Below are 21,549 nucleotides of genomic sequence, written 5' to 3'. Positions count from 1 at the left end.
GCTGGGAGTGCTTGCCTAACAAGACCAGGGAGGAAAAACCCATTGCCAACTGCCATTGTGCTCATCAGCAGTCCCAGTGAAAGTTTTGTGTCATCAGCAGCCCATGCAGTAATGCAAAGGGGGTATGAGGGAATGATGTCCTACTCTAATAGAAGGGTGTATAGGTAACTGCAAATATTCACACCCAGAGTCAAAAAAAGAAGCCTTAAGTCAGCAGTCATGATCCATAGTGAGGGTACAGGGATCCTACCTAAAGATCATACGTTTGATATATTATTGGTGCATATTAATTGTCCAAGAGCTGAGGTCATGATAGCTGGCTGAGGGAGTATTACCAAAGTACACTGATAAAGACAAGAATTTCTATTACGTATATTAACAGTAAGGGATCTTGGCGGGGAAACAGTATCCCCTGCACTATTACAAAGGAGATACAATAGTCCTAGAAGTAATAGGGTTATGGGAAAGTGCAACTCTGCACATTAACTGTCCAAATGGAAAGGTCTTAGCAATGGGCAAACTTACGGAAGGCATAGGAAGTGAGGGGGAGGGTCCTTGTCTAGTGCACAAGAATGCACATCCACAAGCTAAGGAAAGGGAGGGCAACAGGATAAGACGAACTAAGTTGCAATTATGTAAATTAATGTTGAAGGGACATGGTGTGGTCAATTAAAATCATATACCTTGTATAAATATAAGAATCTTAAAGGGAGTATGAAGCCCCTATAATGTAATTGTCATTACACATACTTGAGAAAGGGGCCTTAAGTGGGCAGTACCCCATGCAGTAAAGCAAAGAGGATGAAAAGAGTCAGGGAGACAAGTTAACTCAGAAGACCATAGACAATTGTAATTACACATAGTCACAGTCCCATAACAAGGGCTTTAAGGTGGTAAGTTAACCTGTGCTTCAATAAGTGAAAGGGCCCTGATTTAAAAAGCACAGCTGTGGACAACTGAGAATGTGTACAAGACAACTAAGATGGTGCACATTAACGGCAATAGTGTGTAAGATCTTGAATAGTAGGCATCTCCTGCTAAAATGTAAATAGAATGGGGAGGGTCCTTACCTGAGGTACAGGTACGGGAGCAAATGTGAGTACATACATTAACAGTCCAAGACAGTGAATCTTAGCTAGTCAGAAGCCCCTGCCGTAATGTAAATGGGGCAAGGATAGGGGATCCTAGTCTAACATAAGGGAGCATGGACTATTGAAATTATGCACATTTAAACTGTACAGAAGCAGCAGCCAGTTGATTAGGACCCCTGATGCAAAGAAGGTGGAATGGGATGGGTTCCTAGTGTAATTCTGCACATTAACTACCCAAAATAAAAACTAGTCAGTAGTCCCTGTTTTAATACTAAAAATTCAATATATTAGTTTGTCATGAGGGCACATGCACATTGAGTCCCAAGAGAAAGAGTTTGGGTCACTAACATCCCCTGATATAATGCAAAAAGGGAGGGATATTAATTTAAAGAGAAGGGCCTTAAACACTGGAATTTTGCATGTAAATACTCCCAGAGAAAAAGTAATGGAGGTAATTAATATATATTTTTATAAAACAGAATACAAGGGACTGAAGTGAAAGAATATATTCATGGTGAATTGTCACGGTTCAGTTTACTCTAGTACAAAGGTCTTGAGTAAAGGACATCCATCACTGAATACAAGGGAAATAAGTGGAGTCTTTATACACTGCAGAGGAAGAGGAACAAATGCAACTGCACATTAAAAAGCACAAAAAGAGGGGCCTTAGTGTTCAGGACCCTAAGGTGTAATGTGAGAGGATAAGATGCATCACAATAGTCAGTACCTTCTGTGGTAAGCAAAGGAAGTAGAGAGGGAATGCAAACTAGGCTAACAGAAGGGACCATGGCTACAGTTAAGCACCCTTCCATGTAACGCAAAGGAAGTGGAAGTAGGAGGGAACAGGATCCTAGATATCAGAAGGGAACACAGCAGCAATTATCACCTTGACAGTCCCAAATGCCTTCACAGATAATGTAAAGGAAGTCCTGGGATCCTAAACTAACAAAAGGGACCACATCTGCATTTAGACACATTCACAGGTTCCAAGTACCTTCTGTGGTAATATAAACAAAATTGTGGAGAGCATGGACTCCAGACTAAGAGAAGGGACCACAGTTGCAATTAAGCAGTTCTACAGTCCCAGTATACTCCCAGGTAATGTTAAGAGTTAGAGCGCATGGGATCCTAGGTTAACAAAATGGACCACAGTCGCATTTAAGCACCTTTCTGTCCCAAATACCAACAAGTAACACAAGTGAGTAGAGAGGGGTGAGATCCTAGGACTGTAGCTGCATTTAAGCACATTAACAGTCCCTTGTACCCTCTTTTATAATGCAAATTAAGTAGAAGAGCATGGGAATCTAGACCAATGAACGAAATTGGATAAGCAAGTACAGTCCCATTAACAGTCCCAAGTACCCCCCTGCAGTGATAAAAAGGCAGTTAGGTGGGAAAGGACTTTGAATTTAACATAAGGGACTTCACCTGCATTTAAACACATTGAGATTCCCTGGTGGCTCAGATGGTCAAGAGTCTGCCTGTAATGCAGGAGACCGGGTTTGATCCCTGAGTCAGGAAGATCCCCTGGAGAAGGAAATGGCAACCAAGTCCAGTACTCTTGCCTGGAAAACCCCATGGACGGAGGAGCCTGGCCAACTACAGTCCATGGGTCGCAAAGAGTCGGACACAACTGAGCGACTTCACTTTCAAACACAATGAAAGTCCCTTATCGCCTCTAGGATGATGTAAATGGAGTCAGGTGGGAATGGGATCCCAGGTTAATCTAAGGGCCTGTAGCCGCATTTAAGCAAGTTAACAGTCCCTTGTACCCTCTTTTATAATGCAAATTGAGTAGGAGGGCATGGGAATCTAGATCAACAGATGAGACTGTATAGGCAAGTAAAGGCATTAACAGTCCTTAAGTACCCTCTGCAGTCATGAAAAGGAAGTTAGGTGGGAATAGGATCCTAGGTTAACATAAGGGACTACAGCTGCATTTAAGCATATTAAAAGTCCCTTGTACAGTCATGGTAATGTAAATCTAGTAGGAGAGAATGAGATCCTAGACTAAGAGAGACTGTAAATGCAATAAAGCTCACTATCAGTCTCAATTACCATCTGCAGTCCTGAAAAAGGGAGTTATGCAGGAATGGATTTCGATGTTAAGGCACTACACCTGCATTTAAACACATTAACAGTCCCTTGTAGCCTCTCTGACAAGTGAGTTAGGTGGGGATGGGATCCTAGGTAACATAAAGGACTGCAAGCAGCACTTAAGCACATTAGCAGTCCCTTGTATCCCCTTCGGTAATGTAGAGGGAATTAAAGGGGGAGAGGGAATCTTAGACTAAAGCACGGGACTGTAACTGCCTTTATGTACAATAACAGTCCCTTGTACACTTTGGGGTAATGCAAATGGAGTAGGAAGGATGGGGATCTAGACTAAAAGAAGGGACAGTAGTGCAATTAAGCCCATAAAAAGTCCCATGTATACTCTGAAGTAATACAAAGGAAGTGAGGTAGAAATAGGATCCTGATTATCATAAGGGACTATAGTTCCATTTAAGTACATTAACCATCCCTTCTATCCTCTCTGATAATGCAAATCAAGAAGGAAGAGAATGGATCCTAGATGAGATAAAGGAATGTAGCTGCAGTGAATCACATTAACAGTTCCAAGTATCCTCTGCAATCATGCAAAGGGACTTAGTTGGGGGTGGGATCCTAGGTTAACATAAGGGACTGTAATTGCATTTAAAAGCATTAGCAGGCACTTGTACAGTCACTGGTAATGCAAAGGGAGTTAGGTGGGAATAGGATCCTGGGTTTTAAAAAGGAGGGGGAGGGAAAAGAACTGTACGGGCACATTAACAGTCCATAGTATCCTCCGTGGTAATGTAAATCTTTAGGAGATGGGAATCTAAACAAAGGAAAGGAACAATGGTAGTTCATTAACAAGTTCTATGTAGGCTCTGCAGTACTTAAAAGGAAGATATTAATAGTTGGTAATGGGATCCTAGGTTACCATAAGGGATGTAGTGGTATTTAAGGCCATGAACAGCCCCAAGCATCCTCTGCAAGCCTGCAAAGAGCCTTAGCTGAGGATAAGATCCTAGGTTAATATAAGGGACTGTAGCAGCATTTTAGCACATTAACAGTCCATTATACCCTCTTTGGTAATGCAAATCAAGGATGGCCTGGGAATCTAGACTAACAGAAGGAAGGGCAGTGCAAATAAGCCCATTAACAAGTCCATGTAGGCTCTACATTAATGAAAACAGAGTTAGATGGGAATAGGATCTTAGATTAACATAAGAAACTGCTGTTGCATTTAATCATGTTTAACAGTCCCTTGTCGGAGAAGGCAATGGCACCCCACTCCAGTACTCTTGCCTAGAGAATCTCATGGATGGAGGAGCCTGGTGGGCTGCAGTCCATGGGGTCGCTAGGAGTCGGACATGACTGAGCGGCTTAGCAGCAGCAGCAGCAGCAGCAATAGTCCCTTGTACAATTTGTGAAGAAAGCTGAGTGCCTTAGAATTGATGCTCTTGAACTGTGGTGTTGGAGAAGACTCTTGAGAGTCCCTTGGACTGCGAGGAGATCCAACCAGTCCATCCTAAAGGAGATCAGTCCTGGGTGTTCGTTGGAAGGACTGATGCTGAAGCTGAAACTCCAATACTTTGGCCACCTCATGTGAAGAGCTGACTCATTGGAAAAGACCCTGATGCTGGGAGGGATTAGGGGCGGGAGGAGAAGGGGATGACAGAGGATGAGATGGCTGGATGGCATCACCAACTCGATGGACATGAGTTTGCGTGAACTCCAGGAGTTGGTGATGGACAGGGAGGCCTGGCATGCTGTGATTCATGGGGTCGCAAAGAATCAGACACGACTGAGCGTCTCAACTGAACTAAACTGAACTGTACAATTTGTGGTACTGCAAATCGTGTGAGAGGGCATAAGAATGTACAGTAACAGAAGGGAATGCAGCTGCAATATACCTCATTAACAGTCCCAAATACCCTCTGTAGGCAGGAAAGGGAGTTAGGTAGAAATGAGATCTTAGGTTACGTGAGGGACTGTAGGTCCTTTTAAGCATATTAACAGTCCATTGTACTCACTGTGGTAAGGCAAATCAAGTATGAGGGCATGGGAATCGGGACTAACAGAAGGGACTATAGCTCTAATTGAGCCCATGAACTATCCCAAGTACCCTCTACAATCATATCAGGGGGTGAGGTGGGAACAGGATTTTAGATAAATGTAAGATTCTGTAGCTCCATTTAAGCACATTAACAGTTTCTTGTAGCATCTTCAGTAATGCAAATTAAGTAAAAGTAACAAATTTCAAAATAACAGAGGGGACTGTGGCCCATTAACAGTTTCTTGTACAGTCAGTAGTAATACAAATCATGTAGGAGTGGATGGGAATCTAGACTAACAGAAGGAACTGTAACTGTAATAAAGCCCATTAACAGTCCCAAGAACTTTCTGCAGTCATTAAAAGGGAGTTGGGTGGGAATAGGGTCCGAGGTAAACATAAGGGACTATAGTTGCTTTTAAGCACAGTACCAGTCCCTTCTACTTTCTGTGGTAGTGCAAGGGAGTCACTTACTGTTGGGGAATGGGGTCATAGGTAAACATAACAGACTGGATGGATTTAAGCACAGTAACAGTCTCTTGTGCACTCTGGGGTAATGCAAATTGAGTAGGAGAGATGGGATTCTAGACTTAACAAAAAGGACAGCAGTGCATTTAAGCCCATTAACAAGTCCCTGTAGGCTCTGCAATAATGAAAATGGAGTTAGGTGGGAATGGGATCCTAGATTAATATAGAGGACTGTAGCTGGATTTAAGCACATTAACAGTCCCAGTTACTTTATGTGGTAATACAAATCCAGTAAGAACGAAAACAATTCTAGATTAACAAAAGGGACTGTGGCTGCAGTAAAGCTCATTAACAGTTCCAAGTACCCTCTGCAGTCATTAAAAGGGAGTTAGGTGGGCATAGGGTCCTAGGTAACATAAGGGACTGTGGCTGCAGAAAAGCACATTAACAGTCCCTTATACCTTCTTTTATAATGCAAATTAGTCAGAGAGCATGGGAAAGTAGACCAACAGATGAGACTGTATAGACAGGTAAGTGCATTACCAGTCCCAAATATCCTCTGCACAGTCATGAAAAGGTAGTTAGCTGGGGACAGAATCCTAGATTAACATAAGACTGTAGCTGCTTTTAAGCACATTAACAGTCTATGAACACTCTGTGTTAATGCAAATCATGTAGGAGTGGATGGAAATCTAGACTAACAGAAGGAACTGTTAGGGACTTTTAAGCACAGTATCAGTCCCAAGTAATCTACGGTCATGAAAAGGGAGTTAGGTGGGGGATGGGATCCTAGGTCATTGCTTTTAGGCACATTAACAGTCCCCTTATATCTCCCTTGGTAGTGCAAATTGAGTAGGAGGGCATGGGAATCTCAACTAACAGAAGGGACAGTAGCTCTAATTGAGACCATTAACTATTCCAAGCAACCTCCGAAGTCATGCAACAAGATTTAAATGGGAATGGGATCATAGGTAAACCTAAGAGACTGTAGATACATTTAAGCATGTTAACAGTCTTTACACTCCAGGATAATACAAATCAAGTAGGAGGGATAGGCTTCTAGACTAAGAAGCGACAGCAGTGCAATTAAGCATTTTGACAAGTCCAATATAGGCTCTGGAGAAGGCAATGGCACCCCACTCCAGTACTCTTGCCTGGAAAATCCCATGGGCGGAGGAGCCTTGTAGGCTGCAGTCCATGGGGTCGAGAAGAGTCGGACACGACTGAGCGACTTCATTTCACTTTTCACTTTCATGCATTGGAGAAGGAAATGGCAACCCACTCCAGTGTTCTTGCCTGGAAAATCCCAGGGACAGGGGAGCTTGGTGGGCTGCCGTCTATGGGGTTGCACAGAGTCAGACACAACTGAAGTGACAGCAGCAGCAGCAGCATATAGGCTCTGCATTAATGAAAAAGAAGTCAGGTGGGAATGGAATCCTAGGTTAACATAAGGGACTGTAGCTGCATTTAAGCACCATATCAGTCCCTTGTACCCTCTTTCACAATGCAAATTGAGTAGCAGGGCATGGGAATCTAGATCAACAGATGAGACTATATAGGCAGGTAAATGCATTAACAGCCCCAAGTAACCTCTGCAGTCATGAAAAGGGAGTTAGATAGGAATGGGATCCTAGATTAATAGAAAAGACTACAGCTGGATTTAAGCACATTAACAGTTCCAAGTACCCTCTGCAGTAAAAAAGGGAGTTAGGTGGGAATAGGGTCCTGGGTAAACAAAAAATTGTAGCTGCTTTTAAACCCAGTACCAGTCCTTTTACCTTCTGTGGTAGTGCAAGGGAGTCAGGTGGGAATGGGGGTATAGGTAAACATAGACTGTGGATGCATTTAAGCACAGTAACAACCTCTTCAAACACTCTGTGATAATGTCAATCCACTAGGAGGGATGGGCTCCTAGAATAATAGAAGGAATGGCAGTGCAATTAAGTACACTGACAAGTCCCGTATAGGCTCTGCAGTAATGAAAAGAGAGTCAGGTGGGAATGAGATCTAGGTTAACTTAAGGGACTATAGCTACATTTAAGCACATAAACAGTCCCTTGTATGCTTTTAAAATGCAGATTTACTAGGAGGGCATGGAAATCTAAACTAACAGGAGACTGTATAGGCAAGAATTGCATTAACAGTCCCAAACACCTTCTGCAGTGGTAAAAAGGGAATTAAGTAGGAATGGGATCCAAGGTTAATATAAGGGACTGGATCTGCACTTAAGTACACTGAAAGTCCCTGGGAGCCTCTGGGATACTGCAAAGGGAATTAGATGGGAATGGGATCCCACCTTACTAAAAGGGACTGTAGCTGCATTTAAGCACTATAACAGTCCTTTATACCCTCTTTTATGATGTAAATTGAGTAGCACAGCATGGGAATCTAGACCAACAGATGAGACTGTATAAGCAGATAAGTGCAATAACAGTCCCAAGTACCCTCTGAAGTCATGAAAACTAGTTAGATGGAGACAGAATCTTAGGTTAACATAAAGGACTGTAGCTCCATTTAAGCCATTAGCAATCCCAGTTCCTCTATGTAGTAATACAAATCCAGCAAGAAGGAAACTGTTTCTAGATTAACAGAAGGAACTGTGCTGCCGTTAAGCCCATTACTAGTCTCAAGTAACTTCTGCAGCCATTAAAAGGGAGTTGTGTGGGATAGGGTCCTAGGTAAACATAAGGGACTGTAGTTGCTTTTAAGCACAGTACCAGTACCTTTTACTTTCTGTGGTAGTGCAAGGGAGTCACTGACTGTTGGGAATGGGGTCATAGGCAAATAACAGACTGTGGATGCATTTATGCACAGTAACAGGCTCTTGTACAGTCTGGGGTAATGCAAACTGAGTAGGAGAGATGGGATTCTAGACTAACAGAATGGACAGCAGTGTAAGTAAACCTATTAATAAGTCCCTGTAGGCTCTGCAGTAATAAAAAGGGAGTCAGGTGGGAATGGGATCCTAGGTTAACATAAGGGACTGTAGAGGCATTTAAGCACATTAGCAATCCCAGTTACTCTATGTGGCACTACAAATCCAGTAAGAAAGAAATTGACTCTAGGTTAATAGAAGGGACAGTAGCTCCAGTTAAGCCCATCAATAGTCCCAAGTACATTCTGCACTCATTAAAAGGGAGCTGGGTGGGATAGGGTCCTAGGCAAACATAAGGGACTGCAGTTGTTTTTAAGCACAGTACCAGTCTCTTCCACTTTCTGTGGTAGTGCAAAGGAGTCACTATTGGGAATGGGGTCATAGGTAAACACAACGGACAGGATGGATTTAAGCACAGTAACAATCTCTTGTACACTCTGGGGAAATTGAGTAGGAGAGATGGGATTCTAGACTTAACAAAAGGACAAGAGTGCATTTAAGCCCATTAACAAGTCCTTGTAGGCTCTTCAGTAATACAAAGGGAGTTAGGTGGGGATGGGATCCTAGATTAATAGAAAGGACTGTAGCTGGATTTAAGCACATTAACAGTGCCAGTTACCTTATGTGGTAATACAAATCCAGTAAGAACGAAAATGATTCTAGATTAACAAAAGGGACTGTGGCTGCAGTAAAGCACATTAACAGTCCCTTATACCCTCTTTCATAATGCAAATTAGTAGAAGATCATGGGAAAGTAGGCCAACAGATGAGACTGTATAGGCAGGTAAGTGCATTACCAGTCCCAAATACCCTCCGCAGTCGTGAAACAGTTAGCTGGGGATAGAATCCTGTGTTAATATAAGAGATTGTAGCTGCTTTTAAGCACATTAACAGTCTATGTATCCAGTGTTAAAGCGAACCATGTAGGAGTGGATGGAAACCTAGACTAATAGAAGGAACTAGCTACTTTTACGAAGAAGGCAATGGCACCCCCACTCCAGTACTCTTCTGGAAAATCCCATGGATGGAGGAGCCTGGTAGGCTGCAGTCCATGGGGTCGCTAAGAGTCAGACATGACTGAGCGACTTTACTTTCACTTTTCACTTTCATGCATTGGAGAAGGAAATGGCAACCCACTCCAGTGTTCTTGCCTGGAGAATCCCAGGGATGGGGGAGCCTGGTGGGCTGCCATCTATAGGGTCGCACAGAGTTGGATACGACTGAAGTGACTTAGCAGCAGCAGCAGCTACTTTTAAACACAGGAACAGTCCCAAGTAATCTGCAGTCATGAAAAGGGAGGTAGGTGGGGGATGGGATCCTAGGACACTGCATTTAGGCACATTAACAGTCCCTTGCATCCCCCTTAGTAATGCAAATAGAGTAGGAGGGCATGGAAATCTCAACAGAAGAGACTGTAGCTCTAATTGAGTCCATTAACTATTTCGAGTAACCTTGCAGTCATGCAATGAACACAGGTAAATGTAAAAGACTGTAAATGCATTTAAGCACGTTAACAGTCTTGGTTACTCTATGTGGTACTACAAATCCAGTAAGAAAGAAACTGACGCTAGGTTAACAGGAGGGACTGAAGCTCCAGTTAAGCCCAAGTACCCTCTCATTAAAACAGAGTTAGGTGGGAATAGAGTCGGTCCCAGGTAAACATAACAGACTGTGGATGCATTTAAGCACAGCAAGTCTCTTGTACACTCTGGGGTAATGCAAATTGACTAGGAGAAATGGGGTTCTAGACTCAATAGAAAGGACAGCAGTGCATTTAAGCCCATTAACAAGTCCTTGTAGGCTCTTCAGTAATACAAAGGGAGTTAGGTGGGGATGGGATCCTAGATTAATAGAAAGGACTGTAGCTAGATTTAAACACATTAACAGTCCCAGTTACTTTATGTGGTAATACAAATCCAGTAAGAACGAAAATGATTCTAGATTAACAAAAGGGACTGTGGCTGCAGTAAAGCACATTAACAGTCCCTTATACCCTCTTTTATAATGCAAATTAGTAGGAGATCATGGGAAAGTAGGCCAACAGATGAGACTGTATAGGCAGGTAAGTGCATTACCAGTCCCAAATACCCTCTGCAGTCGTCAAACAGTTAGCTGGGGATAGAATCCTGTGTTAATATAAGAGATTGTAGCTGCTTTTAAGCACATTAACAGTCTATGTATCCAGTGTTAAAGCAAACCATGTAGGAGTGGATGGAAACCTAGACTAATAGAAGGAACTAGCTACTTTTACGGAGAAGGCAATGGCACCCCCACTCCAGTACTCTTCTGGAAAATCCCATGGATGGAGGAGCCTGGTAGGCTGCAGTCCATGGGGTCGCTAAGAGTCAGACATGACTGAGCGACTTTACTTTCACTTTTCACTTTCATGCATTGGAGAAGGAAATGGCAACCCACTCCAGTGTTCTTGCCTGGAGAATCCCAGGGATGGGGGAGCCTGGTGGGCTGCCATCTATAGGGTCGCACAGAGTTGGATACGACTGAAGTGACTTAGCAGCAGCAGCTACTTTTAAGCACAGGAACAGTCCCAAGTAATCTGCAGTCATGAAAAGGGAGGTAGGTGGGGGATGGGATCCTAGGACACTGCATTTAGGCACATTAACAGTCCCTTGCATCCCCCTTAGTAATGCAAATGGAGTAGGAGGGCATGGAAATCTCAACAGAAGAGACTGTAGCTCTAATTGAGTCCATTAACTATTCCGAGTAACCTCTGCAGTCATGCAATGAACACAGGTAAATGTAAAAGACTGTAAATGCATTTAAGCACGTTAACAGTCTTGGTTACTCTATGTGGTACTACAAATCCAGTAAGAAAGAAACTGACGCTAGGTTAACAGGAGGGACTGAAGCTCCAGTTAAGCCCAAGTACCCTCTCATTAAAACAGAGTTAGGTGGGAATAGAGTCGGTCCCAGGTAAACATAACAGACTGTGGATGCATTTAAGCACAGCAAGTCTCTTGTACACTCTGGGGTAATGCAAATTGACTAGGAGAAATGGGGTTCTAGACTCAATAGAAAGGACAGCAGTGCATTTAAGCCCATTAACAAGTCCTTGTAGGCTCTTCAGTAATACAAAGGGAGTTAGGTGGGGATGGGATCCTAGATTAATAGAAAGGACTGTAGCTAGATTTAAACACATTAACAGTCCCAGTTACTTTATGTGGTAATACAAATCCAGTAAGAACGAAAATGATTCTAGATTAACAAAAGGGACTGTGGCTGCAGTAAAGCACATTAACAGTCCCTTATACCCTCTTTTATAATGCAAATTAGTAGGAGATCATGGGAAAGTAGGCCAACAGATGAGACTGTATAGGCAGGTAAGTGCATTACCAGTCCCAAATACCCTCTGCAGTCGTGAAACAGTTAGCTGGGGATAGAATCCTGTATTAACATAAGAGATTGTAGCTGCTTTTAAGCACATTAACAGTCTATGTATCCAGTGTTAATGCAAACCATGTAGGAGTGGATGGAAATCTAGACTAATAGAAGGAACTAGCTACTTTTAAGCACAGGAATAGTCCCAAGTAATCTGCAGTCATGAAAAGGGAGGTAGGTGGGGGATGGGATCCTAGGATATTGCATTTAGGCACATTAACAGTCCCTTGCATCCCCCTTGGTAATGCAAATAGAGTAGGAGGGCATGGGAATCTCAACAGAAGAGACTGTAGCTCTAATTGAGTCCATTAACTATTCCAAGTAACCTCTGCAGTCATGCAATGAACACAGGTAAATATAAAAGACTGTAAATGCATTTAAGCACGTTAACAGTCTTGGTTACTCTATGTGGTACTACAAATCCAGTAAGAAAGAAAATGATTCTAAATTAACAAAAGGTACTGTGGCTGCAGTAAAGCACATTAACAGTCCCTTATACCCTCTTTTGGAGAAGGCAATGGCAACCCACTCCAGTACTCTTGCCTGGAAAATCCCATGGACGGAGGAGCCTGGTAGGCTGCAGTCCATGGGGTCGCTACGAGTCGGACATGACTGAGCGACTTCGCTTTGACTTTCATGCATTGGAGAAGGAAATGGCAACCCACTCCAGTGTTTTTGCCTGGAGAATCCCAGGGATGGGGGAGCCTGGTGGGCTGCTGTTTCTGGGATTGCACAGAGTGGGACACGACTGAAGCGACTTAGCAGCATGCCCTGTTTTATAATGCAAATTAGATCATGGGGAAGTAGGCCAACAGATGAGACTGTATAGGCAGGTAAGTGCATTACCAGTCCCAAATACCCTCTGCAGTCGTGAAACAGTTAGCTGGGGACAGAATCCTGTGTTAATATAAGAGATTGTAGCTGCTTTTAAGCACATTAGCAGTCCACTGTGTTAATGCAATCGTGTAGGAATGGATAGAAATCTAGACTAACAGAAGGAACTGTAGTTACTTTTAAGCACAGTAACAGTCCCAAGTAATCTGCAGTCAGGAAAAGGGAGTTGGGTGGGGGGTGGGATCCTAGGTTAAAAAAGGGGGGAGGAGGACTATACTGGCATCTAAGCACATTAACAGTCCTTTGTGTCCTCTTTGGTAATGTAAAGTGAATTAGGAGGGGATGAGGTCCAAGGCTAGTGGTAAAGAACCCACTTGGCAATGCAGATCTAAGAGACGCAGGTTTGATCCCCGGATGGGAAAGATCCCCTGGAGGAGAGCATGGCAACCCACTTCAGTATTCTTGCCTGGAGAATCCTATGGACAGAGGAGACTGGCAGGCTACAGTCCGTGGGGTCACCAGAGTTGGACACAACTGCATGCATGGACTACCCACCAAAGATAAGGGACAGTAGTATAGTTAAATCCATTAACAAGTCCTATGTAGGCTCTGCAGTAATGAAAGGGAGATAGTTGGTGATGGAATCCTAGGTTAACATAAAGGACTGCAGCAGCCTTTAAGCACATTAACAGTCCCTGAACCCTCTGTGGTAATGCAAATTCAGTAAGAAGGGAACTGATTCCGGTTTAACTGAAGTAATGGTAGCTGTAATAAAGCCCATTACAAGTCCATTGTCCCCCTTTTGGTAATGCAAATAAAGCAGGAGGACATGGAAGTCTTTACTGAGGGGACTGTAACTCTAACAGAGCCTTTTGACAGTCCCAAGTATCCACTGCAGTCTTACAAAGAGATTTAGTTGGGAATGGGATCATAGGTAAACATAGAGACTGCAGATGCATTTAAAAGCGTGTCAACAGTCTCTGGTACACTCTAGAGTAATGCAAACTGAGTAGAGTGATGGAATTCTAGACTAACAAAAGGGACAGTAGTGCAATTAAGCCCACGAATAAGTCTCACATATGCTGTGCATTAATAAAAAGGGAGTTAGGTACTAATGGGATCCTAGGTTAACTTAAAGGACTGTAACTCCACTTAAGCACATTAACAGTCCCTTGTACCCTTTGTGGTAATGCAAATCAAGCAGGAAGGGAACAGATTCTAGACTAACAAAAGGAATTGTAGCTGCAATACAGTTCATTAACAGTCCCAAGTACCCTATGCCGTCATACAGAGTTAGGTGGGGATGGGTTTCTAGGTTAACATTAGGGACTGTAGCTGTATAAGCCCATTATCATTCCTTCGTACTGCCTGTGGTAATGCAAATCATTCAGTAGGGGAATGGATATTAAACCAGCCATAGGGTCTCTACGTACAATCAAGCCCATTAACTGCCCCAAGTATCCTCTGCTGTAATGCAAAGGCAGTTAGTTGGGGATGGGCTTCTAGTTAAAATGAAAGAGTCCCTAGGGATTCCAGTTTTGCAAGTGAACAATTTTAGGAAATGGCCTTAGGTAATTAGCACCCTTTCAGAAGTAAAGATGATGCAGAGTTCCTGATACAAAAGGCTGAGGTGTAATCAATTAGGTTTGTGCACATAAACTGTTCTAGTTCAGACTTCTTAAGTAGTAAGGGTGCCCTGATGGAAGACAAAGTGAGCCAGTGTGACTAGTTTACAGGACATGGACAAAAGCAATTATGGACGTTATAAATTCAAGAGGAGGGCCCTTGAGAGTTCAACCCACGTAGCTTGCAAATAGGATACCAATGGCCCATTAAAACGGACAGGACTCTGGACAACTGCAACTATGCAAACTAACTGTCCAAGAGCTGAGTTCTTGAATAATCTGCACGACCCAGCAATATTCCACCAAGTGTGGGGTTTCATTTTTTATTGCATGGGACCATGGATATATGCAATTATGCACATCAATTTTTTAATAAGAGAAGGGACTTTGGGTAATCAGAACTCCTCAGAAGAAATGGGATCGAGATAAGAGATATCCTAGACTAATCGGTAGGATCATGGGAAATGAGAATTTTACATATTAATCCAAGGTGGCAGGTAGTCCGCACTACCTAGGGGCATCGAAAAGAGTATGGGCGGATCTTACCTGTTAAGCTGGACCATGATCAACAACAACTGAATCTATTAATATTCCAGAGTAAGTGACTTTTAAGATGAGCACTTCTGCTACAGTGCAAAGAAAGGACTTGTGTAATAAACAATTGGGATTCTACACATTAATAATTCAAGGAACATGGTCTCAGGTAGTCAGCAATGCCTAAGAGCAATGTAAATAGGATGGAGGATCATTGGTTAATGGGGAAAACAAAAATTACAATTTGGTACTTTAATTGTCCAAGAACAGGACTCCCCAGAAGCAGGGCAAAATTTGTAGGATGCCTTTGTTTAATGGACAAAGCTATGACAACTGGGACTGAGCACATTAACCAAAAAAATTGGGTTTTCTGTGCCCTTTGCTGAATGCAAGAGGGTTTTGGACTGGAATCTAATCCAATAGGCAGGGTTATGGACAATTACAACTTCACTCAATACAAAGAGTTTAGGTGGTCAGCTCAGTAAATATGCACTGTCCAGAAAACTAGGATTGTGAGTACTGCAGCAATGACAGAGGAATGGTTTCTCCCTTATTGACAGGGGATTGAGAAGATTATGAGTAACTAGACTTATGGGCAATAATTGTCTGATATGAAGCTCTCAGTTAATTAACGTTTCTTAACATTAATGCAAAGGGTGAATGGATTCTTTTTTCTAACATGGACCAAGGGACAAATGGGATTCTGTACATTAACTGAAAATGGTGACTTGGATAGCCAGCACTCAAGATCAGGAATGCTAGAGGTAGACAGCGTATCCCAGTCTAATGGATGAGCAATGGACAACTTATTTTTTTCACTGAATTAACAAAAATTGCACTGGCTTTAAGCAGAAACAGGACTGAGTCTGGGCTGGGGCTGGGCTGGGGCTGGGGCTGGGGCTGGGGCTGGGGCTGGGGCTGGGGCAGGGGCAGGGACTGGGGCTGGGATTGGGGCAGGGGCTGGGCTGGGGCTGGGGCTGGGCTGGGGCTGGGGCTGGGGCTGGGGCTGGGGCTGGGGCTGGGGCTGGGGCAGGGGCTGAGGCCAGAAAGGGGATTGCTGGGAACAGGGTTGCAGAGGAGCTAGGGGCTGTGGAGGCAGGGGACCACAGAAAATTGAAATTATGAACAATAATTCTCCAATATAATACATTCTAATAGAAGAAGCAAATTCACAGCAACTGGTTTCCTGCAGGTTGTTGGATCATTAGTCAATGAGTGCAGCATTAAGAGTAGGGACAAAGCAAGGCCTGAACCTGAGAGGACCTTCAAATATTCCTTTTCACATTCGGTCATAAAGTTAAATTTTTAATTAATTACTTCTATGCTATAAGACTCTTCAAATATCCAAAGGGAAGTAGTCTATGAAGTCAATTTCAAAGTAAAAAAAAAAAAAAATTCTTAGTGGTTTATTATTTGACTTTAATATCTAAATACAAAAAAAGCTTGAGAGGTTTATTAAAAAAAAAAAAAACTGAAAACTTTAAGGAATTTTAAAGGAACCCAAATATGAAAACCCATTAAATGTAATTAAAATGAATTCTACAAATAAGTCCCTAAACACATTTCCATACTAGTCACTTAAGGCTGAAATCGAACACTAGCAAACCACATAATCAAACTATGTATGACTGACATCCAATAAATAAATAGAAATCAAAATCCGACCCCAGTATTAGCCACGGGGTAGGTGTTCCTCTTGAGGAAGGCAGGGATTCCTCTTCTGCCAACAGTTGGCCAACGATCATCTGCGATCCATTCTGGTCCTTGCCACGACTCACCGCCAAGTTCACACTTAGCAGGCATGGCGCACTGCCCCTGGCCACAACGCAGAAGAGCAGGGGGCGGGGAAGGGGGAAGTGGGGGAAGGGCTTCGGCCACGGCACCAATGCAGAGGAATGGCGTGAGGTTCTGCCTGCACAACCTAATATCCAGCACTGCAAGTGGCAATGAGGGAGGGGAGGGAGCCAGTGAGAGGGGAGGGAGGAGGTGGAAAGGCCAAATGTCCTTGGAAAGACTTTGGTACCACCCACTGAGATTAGTACAAATGTGGCCAATCCTGACTGGCTGAATAGAGACGGTAGCGAGGTGCTATGCTAACTCATCTAATTCCATCCTCCACTAACTGGCTGTGACCGATTCTACCACCCTTTCTGATTGGGTGGGACACGCGGCAATCTAACATTGCCAATCCCTCCTTTCACTTTGTCCGCGGCAAAGCACGCCATCTTTAACAATGCGGCAGGCCCTCCTGATGCAAAGCCCGCCAAGAATGTAACGGTCAAACACCCCTGCCACGATATCCACGTGACAAACTGCCATGATATCCACATGACAAGGTCAGCCATATTGTCCCTGCAGCAAAACCTATCAGGAAATGCACACGGCAGAGACAAAAGCCCGCCATGTTTTAGACTGCGGCAAGTACTTAAGCGGCCATCTTTTACTATGTAACAGAATATTTCTACCGCCATGCTGCACACTAGAACAAAGACACCCATGATGTGGCTTCCCGCCATTGGAACACTGCGGCAAAATGGATCCGCCATTTTGAACACTCTAACAAAGCAGAGAGCCATGCTAAGCAATGCTGCAAGGTCAAAATCGCCATTTTGAACACTGCGCCTAATTCTTCTCCCGCTCATTTTCCATTAGACCCTTGTAATATGACATAGGATGATCCTATGTTTTCCCACCTCATGATACCACAATTCATGCCAAGCTCCTAACATGATCCAAGTCAGCTTATTCAAAACATTTAACTCATGCAATGCATACCATTTCCTTTGCCTGTCGCATTATTCATCTTACCTTCCTAGTGATACTTAGCACAGTTACCCCTCAGCCAAGCTGGGCGGCAAATCTGAAGTGGCCGCCATCTTTCCTCCCCAGCCTAACCAACCCTCTAGCCTAACTGCAAAGTCATCTCCCAGCCAAAGCCGTAGGTCCACTCACACAACACAAACGATTAGCAGCAAAATTTTGTAGACATTCCAGATAGTACAACGAACCACAAAACCCAACACTTTTCCAACCATATAAAGCCCCGATGGGTGGTGTAAAACAAAAATCTAAGCAGGTATCCGCGGCCCCGATGGGCAAGGAAAAAAAATTAAAGCAGGTATCCGAGGCCCCGATGGGCAAGAAAAAAAAAATTAAAGCAGGTATCCGAGGCCCCGATGGGCAAGGAAAAAAAAAAAAACAACACATTTAAAAAAGAGGCAGGTATCCATTGCCCCGATGGGCCAGGTTAGGGAGAGAGGGGGTACACAGCAGGTATCCGAGGCCCCGATGGGCTAAGGGGGAAAAAAAAAATTAAAAGCAGGTATCCGTGGCCCCGATGGGCAAATTAAAAAAAAATAAAATAAAAGGCAGGTATCCATGACCCCGTTGGGTAAAAAATAATAACAATAATAATATATCTATCTACCTATCTATATACACACTAAAACCAGGTATCCACAGCCGCGATGGGCAAATAATATAGAAAAGGAGGAGAAAAAGAAAAAGAAACCACAAAAAACCCAGAGGAGGCAACCAAAAATCATTCCAAAGAAAACGTCCTTTAAAATGGAAAATTGCCTAAAAATATCCCCAAGTATCTGTAAAATACTGAGAAGGTGTCAAGAAAATACTAGAAGAAAGTTCAGGTTTTTAAAAATATTTTATGAATTTTTGGTGTAATTTTTTCCAAGAAATATGCCATAAGGCATGGTTGGGGTCTGGAAAATGTTCCAGAAAGAACCACACAGGCAAAGAAATCCAATATTAATAAGCTTCCATCTCGGGAAAAGAAGAAATATGGCGGTCGCAGCAAAGTGCAGCGCTTTAAGAAGTGAGAGGGAGGGGACTGAGGGCGGAGGGAATAGAAGAGGAGTGGCCTAGAAGATTGAAAGCCAGACATATTTGTAGTTTAGCCGGTTCAAAAATTTACCCAGTAACAAGAAAAAGAGAGTTCAAGAAAATAGCAACATACTAAAAAGAACATTATACTGGAAGTAGGCTTCATTTCTAGTCCAGGAGCCATGACTTCAAAGGGTTTTCAATGGGTTCGTGTCTGTAAAATAGGGACGTTAAGTAAATCAAATTAGATAACTGATGCTAAAATTCTCCCAAACAGTGTAACAAATGAAAAGGTTTTAGTTTAATTTGGTTTTGAAATAGGAGGAAGGAGGGGGGTAGAGCTTTGATATGTTAATAAACTATCCAAATACCTCATTTAGTCAGAATGAATAACTTGTCCACCAGACATAGGAACCAAAGAAGCTAGGAAGGGGCAATACATTAAGGTTAGAACCCTCTTCAGGGGACTTTCCCTTCCGTTATCTAATGTGATAGTGAAGGTTTAGTCGGAAAAGAGACCCATAAAGGTTACATGATGTGCTCAAAGTCACATACTGTAATTCTGAGTCAGTGTATTTTCTACTCCAGCACTGCATTTCTGTGGCCCCTGAAAATAGAAGAATGGAAGTGTTTCTAAGTGAGCAAGAGAGAGGAAAGAAAAATCATTTCACAGAATGCTGATTTAGCCCCTAACCAATCTATATTACTTGTAACTTTTAAACTGTGAACCCTCAATCTTCAGTATTTTTTCTACTTACTCCGTGAATCTGACAACCCCAACACTGAAGCAGTCATAGGAATACAGTAGTGAAGTTCACCCGCTGCCAGTAACTGGTAGGAAAATGTTCATATAAAAGCCAAAGCCGCCCCCAGAAACATAGCTATTTTGGTGAGAAGCAATTAATCTCACAAACTGTCCTATATAGTTTATCAGAGAAATAACAGAGAACCTGAGGGAAACAACTAACTATTCCACACAACTCCTAGAAAATCAAAGGATACATTGCCCTCGAAGTGGCTGAACTGGAAAGTGTAACTTAACCCAAATACTAACAGGTAACTATGCCCTCCCCAGTACTCTTGCCTGGAAAATCCCATGGGTGGAGGAGCCTGGTAGGACGCAGTCCATGGGGTCGCTAAGAGTCGGACAGGACTGAGCGACTTCACTTTCACTTTTCACTTTCATGCATTGGAGAAGGAAATGGCAACCCACTCCAGTATTTTTTCCTGGAGAATCCCAGGGACGGGGGAGCCTGGTGGGCTGCCGTCTATGGGGTCGCAAAGAGTCGGACACGACTGAAGTGACTTAGCAGCAGCAGCAACTATGCCCTCCAGTCTCCAGGTAAGTTATAAAGTATGGAAAATTTTCTTCCTTAAAGGAAACACTCCATCTTCGAAGTGCTCTTGGTTCACACAAAATGGTACTCTGACTTGTCATTCCAAATAAGGAATATTACATTGTAAAAGTGGCATAATTTTCCACTGAACCCTTCCTGAACACTTAGAAGCAAATGCCTTCAAACAAATCTGCTATGCTTTCCAGATTTGGGGGCAAGAAATGGGATTCATATATATGATATATGTACTTCTGTAAGTCTTTAAGATTTCACCTTAATTTAATCTTTCACAAGTTTCTAATGAGACAAATAGAGAAAAAGAGTCTTTCATTGCATAGAGTGGTAAATTGAGGTTGAAGAATGTTGTTTTCTTTGCTAGTGGCGGTTTAGTCGCTAAGTCGTGTCCAACTCTTTGAGACCCCATGGACTATAGCCTGCCATGCTTCTCTGTCCATGGGATTTTCCAGGCAAGAATACTGAAGTGGGTTGCCATTTCCTTCTCCAGGGGATTTTTCCCCACCCAGGGATTGAACCTGGGTCTCCTGCTTTGCAAGCGGATTCTTCACCAACTGAGCTACCAGGGAAACCATACCTGTAAAAGGCAATAAATAGCAACAACCACTTTGATAACGTTCAGTCAGCAGAAAGAAATGATTTGATTATATAAGTAGTTATTATATAACACCTGTGATTTCAATCTAGACTAATCAGCAGGAGGTAAATAGCAAGTCAACTGTAACCAGAAGCAACACTATGAAGAGCAGTCCTAAGCTCCTTCTGTATAGGACACTAACTAATAGTATCATCCTGAATCTGACCTCATTATACAATTTAACCTGTTTCAACTTACTGTGTCTTTTACACAGGCTACCAATAATTAGGGTAACTAGGCCTGTCCAATTGCATTTTCTACAATTGTGGAAATGTTCTATACTTTTTAGACCTTGGATTAGGGAAAATTTTCTAAAACAAACCTCAAAAAGCATCAAATACAAAAAAATTGATAAATTTGAATTTTTGAAATCAAAACCTTTTGTTTCACCAAAACACCTTAAAAGGTGAAAAGACAAGTTATAAATTGGTTGTCCTGGAGTTCTGCAGCTAGGCCCTGGTTCCAAGAGGGTCTCCAGCTGCTGCAGCTGCTGCTAAGTCGCTTCAGTCATGTCCGACTCTGTGCGACCCCATAGACGGCAGCCCACCAGGCTCCCCATCCCTGGAATTCTCCAAGCAAGAACACTGGAGTGGGTTGCCATTTCCTTCTCCAATGCGTGAAAGTGAAAAGTGAAAAGTGAAAGTGAAGTCGCTCAGTCGTGTCCGACCCTCAGCGACCCCATGGACTACAGCCTACCAGGCTCCTCCATCCATGGGATTTTCCAGGCAAGAGTACTGGGGTGGGGTGCCATTGCCTTCTCCGAGGGTCTCCAGACTGATAGATTATTCCCATTGGCTGTCACAGTAATCTTTC

The 21,549-nt window shown here is 43.0% G+C and overlaps 1 long non-coding RNA gene across 2 annotated transcripts in view; it reads right to left on the bottom strand.

The window, feature by feature from the left end:
- XIST (X (inactive)-specific transcript) overlaps positions 1 to 18,717 on the bottom strand; it is a 36,723-nt gene extending 18,006 nt beyond the window's left edge. Inside the window, exon 1 of one of the 2 annotated variants that reach the window (XR_001495596.2) lies at positions 16,573 to 18,717. This is a non-coding gene — a long non-coding RNA (X (inactive)-specific transcript). The remainder of the gene's footprint in view (positions 1 to 16,572) is intronic. The other variant, XR_001495595.2, reaches the window with a different exon arrangement.
- Positions 18,718 to 21,549: the final 2,832 nt, after the last annotated feature.

Source organism: Bos taurus, chromosome X (genome assembly GCF_002263795.3).
Source record: "Bos taurus isolate L1 Dominette 01449 registration number 42190680 breed Hereford chromosome X, ARS-UCD2.0, whole genome shotgun sequence".
Taxonomy (NCBI): domain Eukaryota; kingdom Metazoa; phylum Chordata; class Mammalia; order Artiodactyla; family Bovidae; genus Bos; species Bos taurus.
The sequence above is the reverse complement of the archived record's forward strand: the minus strand, read 5'-3'. Positions and strand labels throughout refer to the sequence as shown.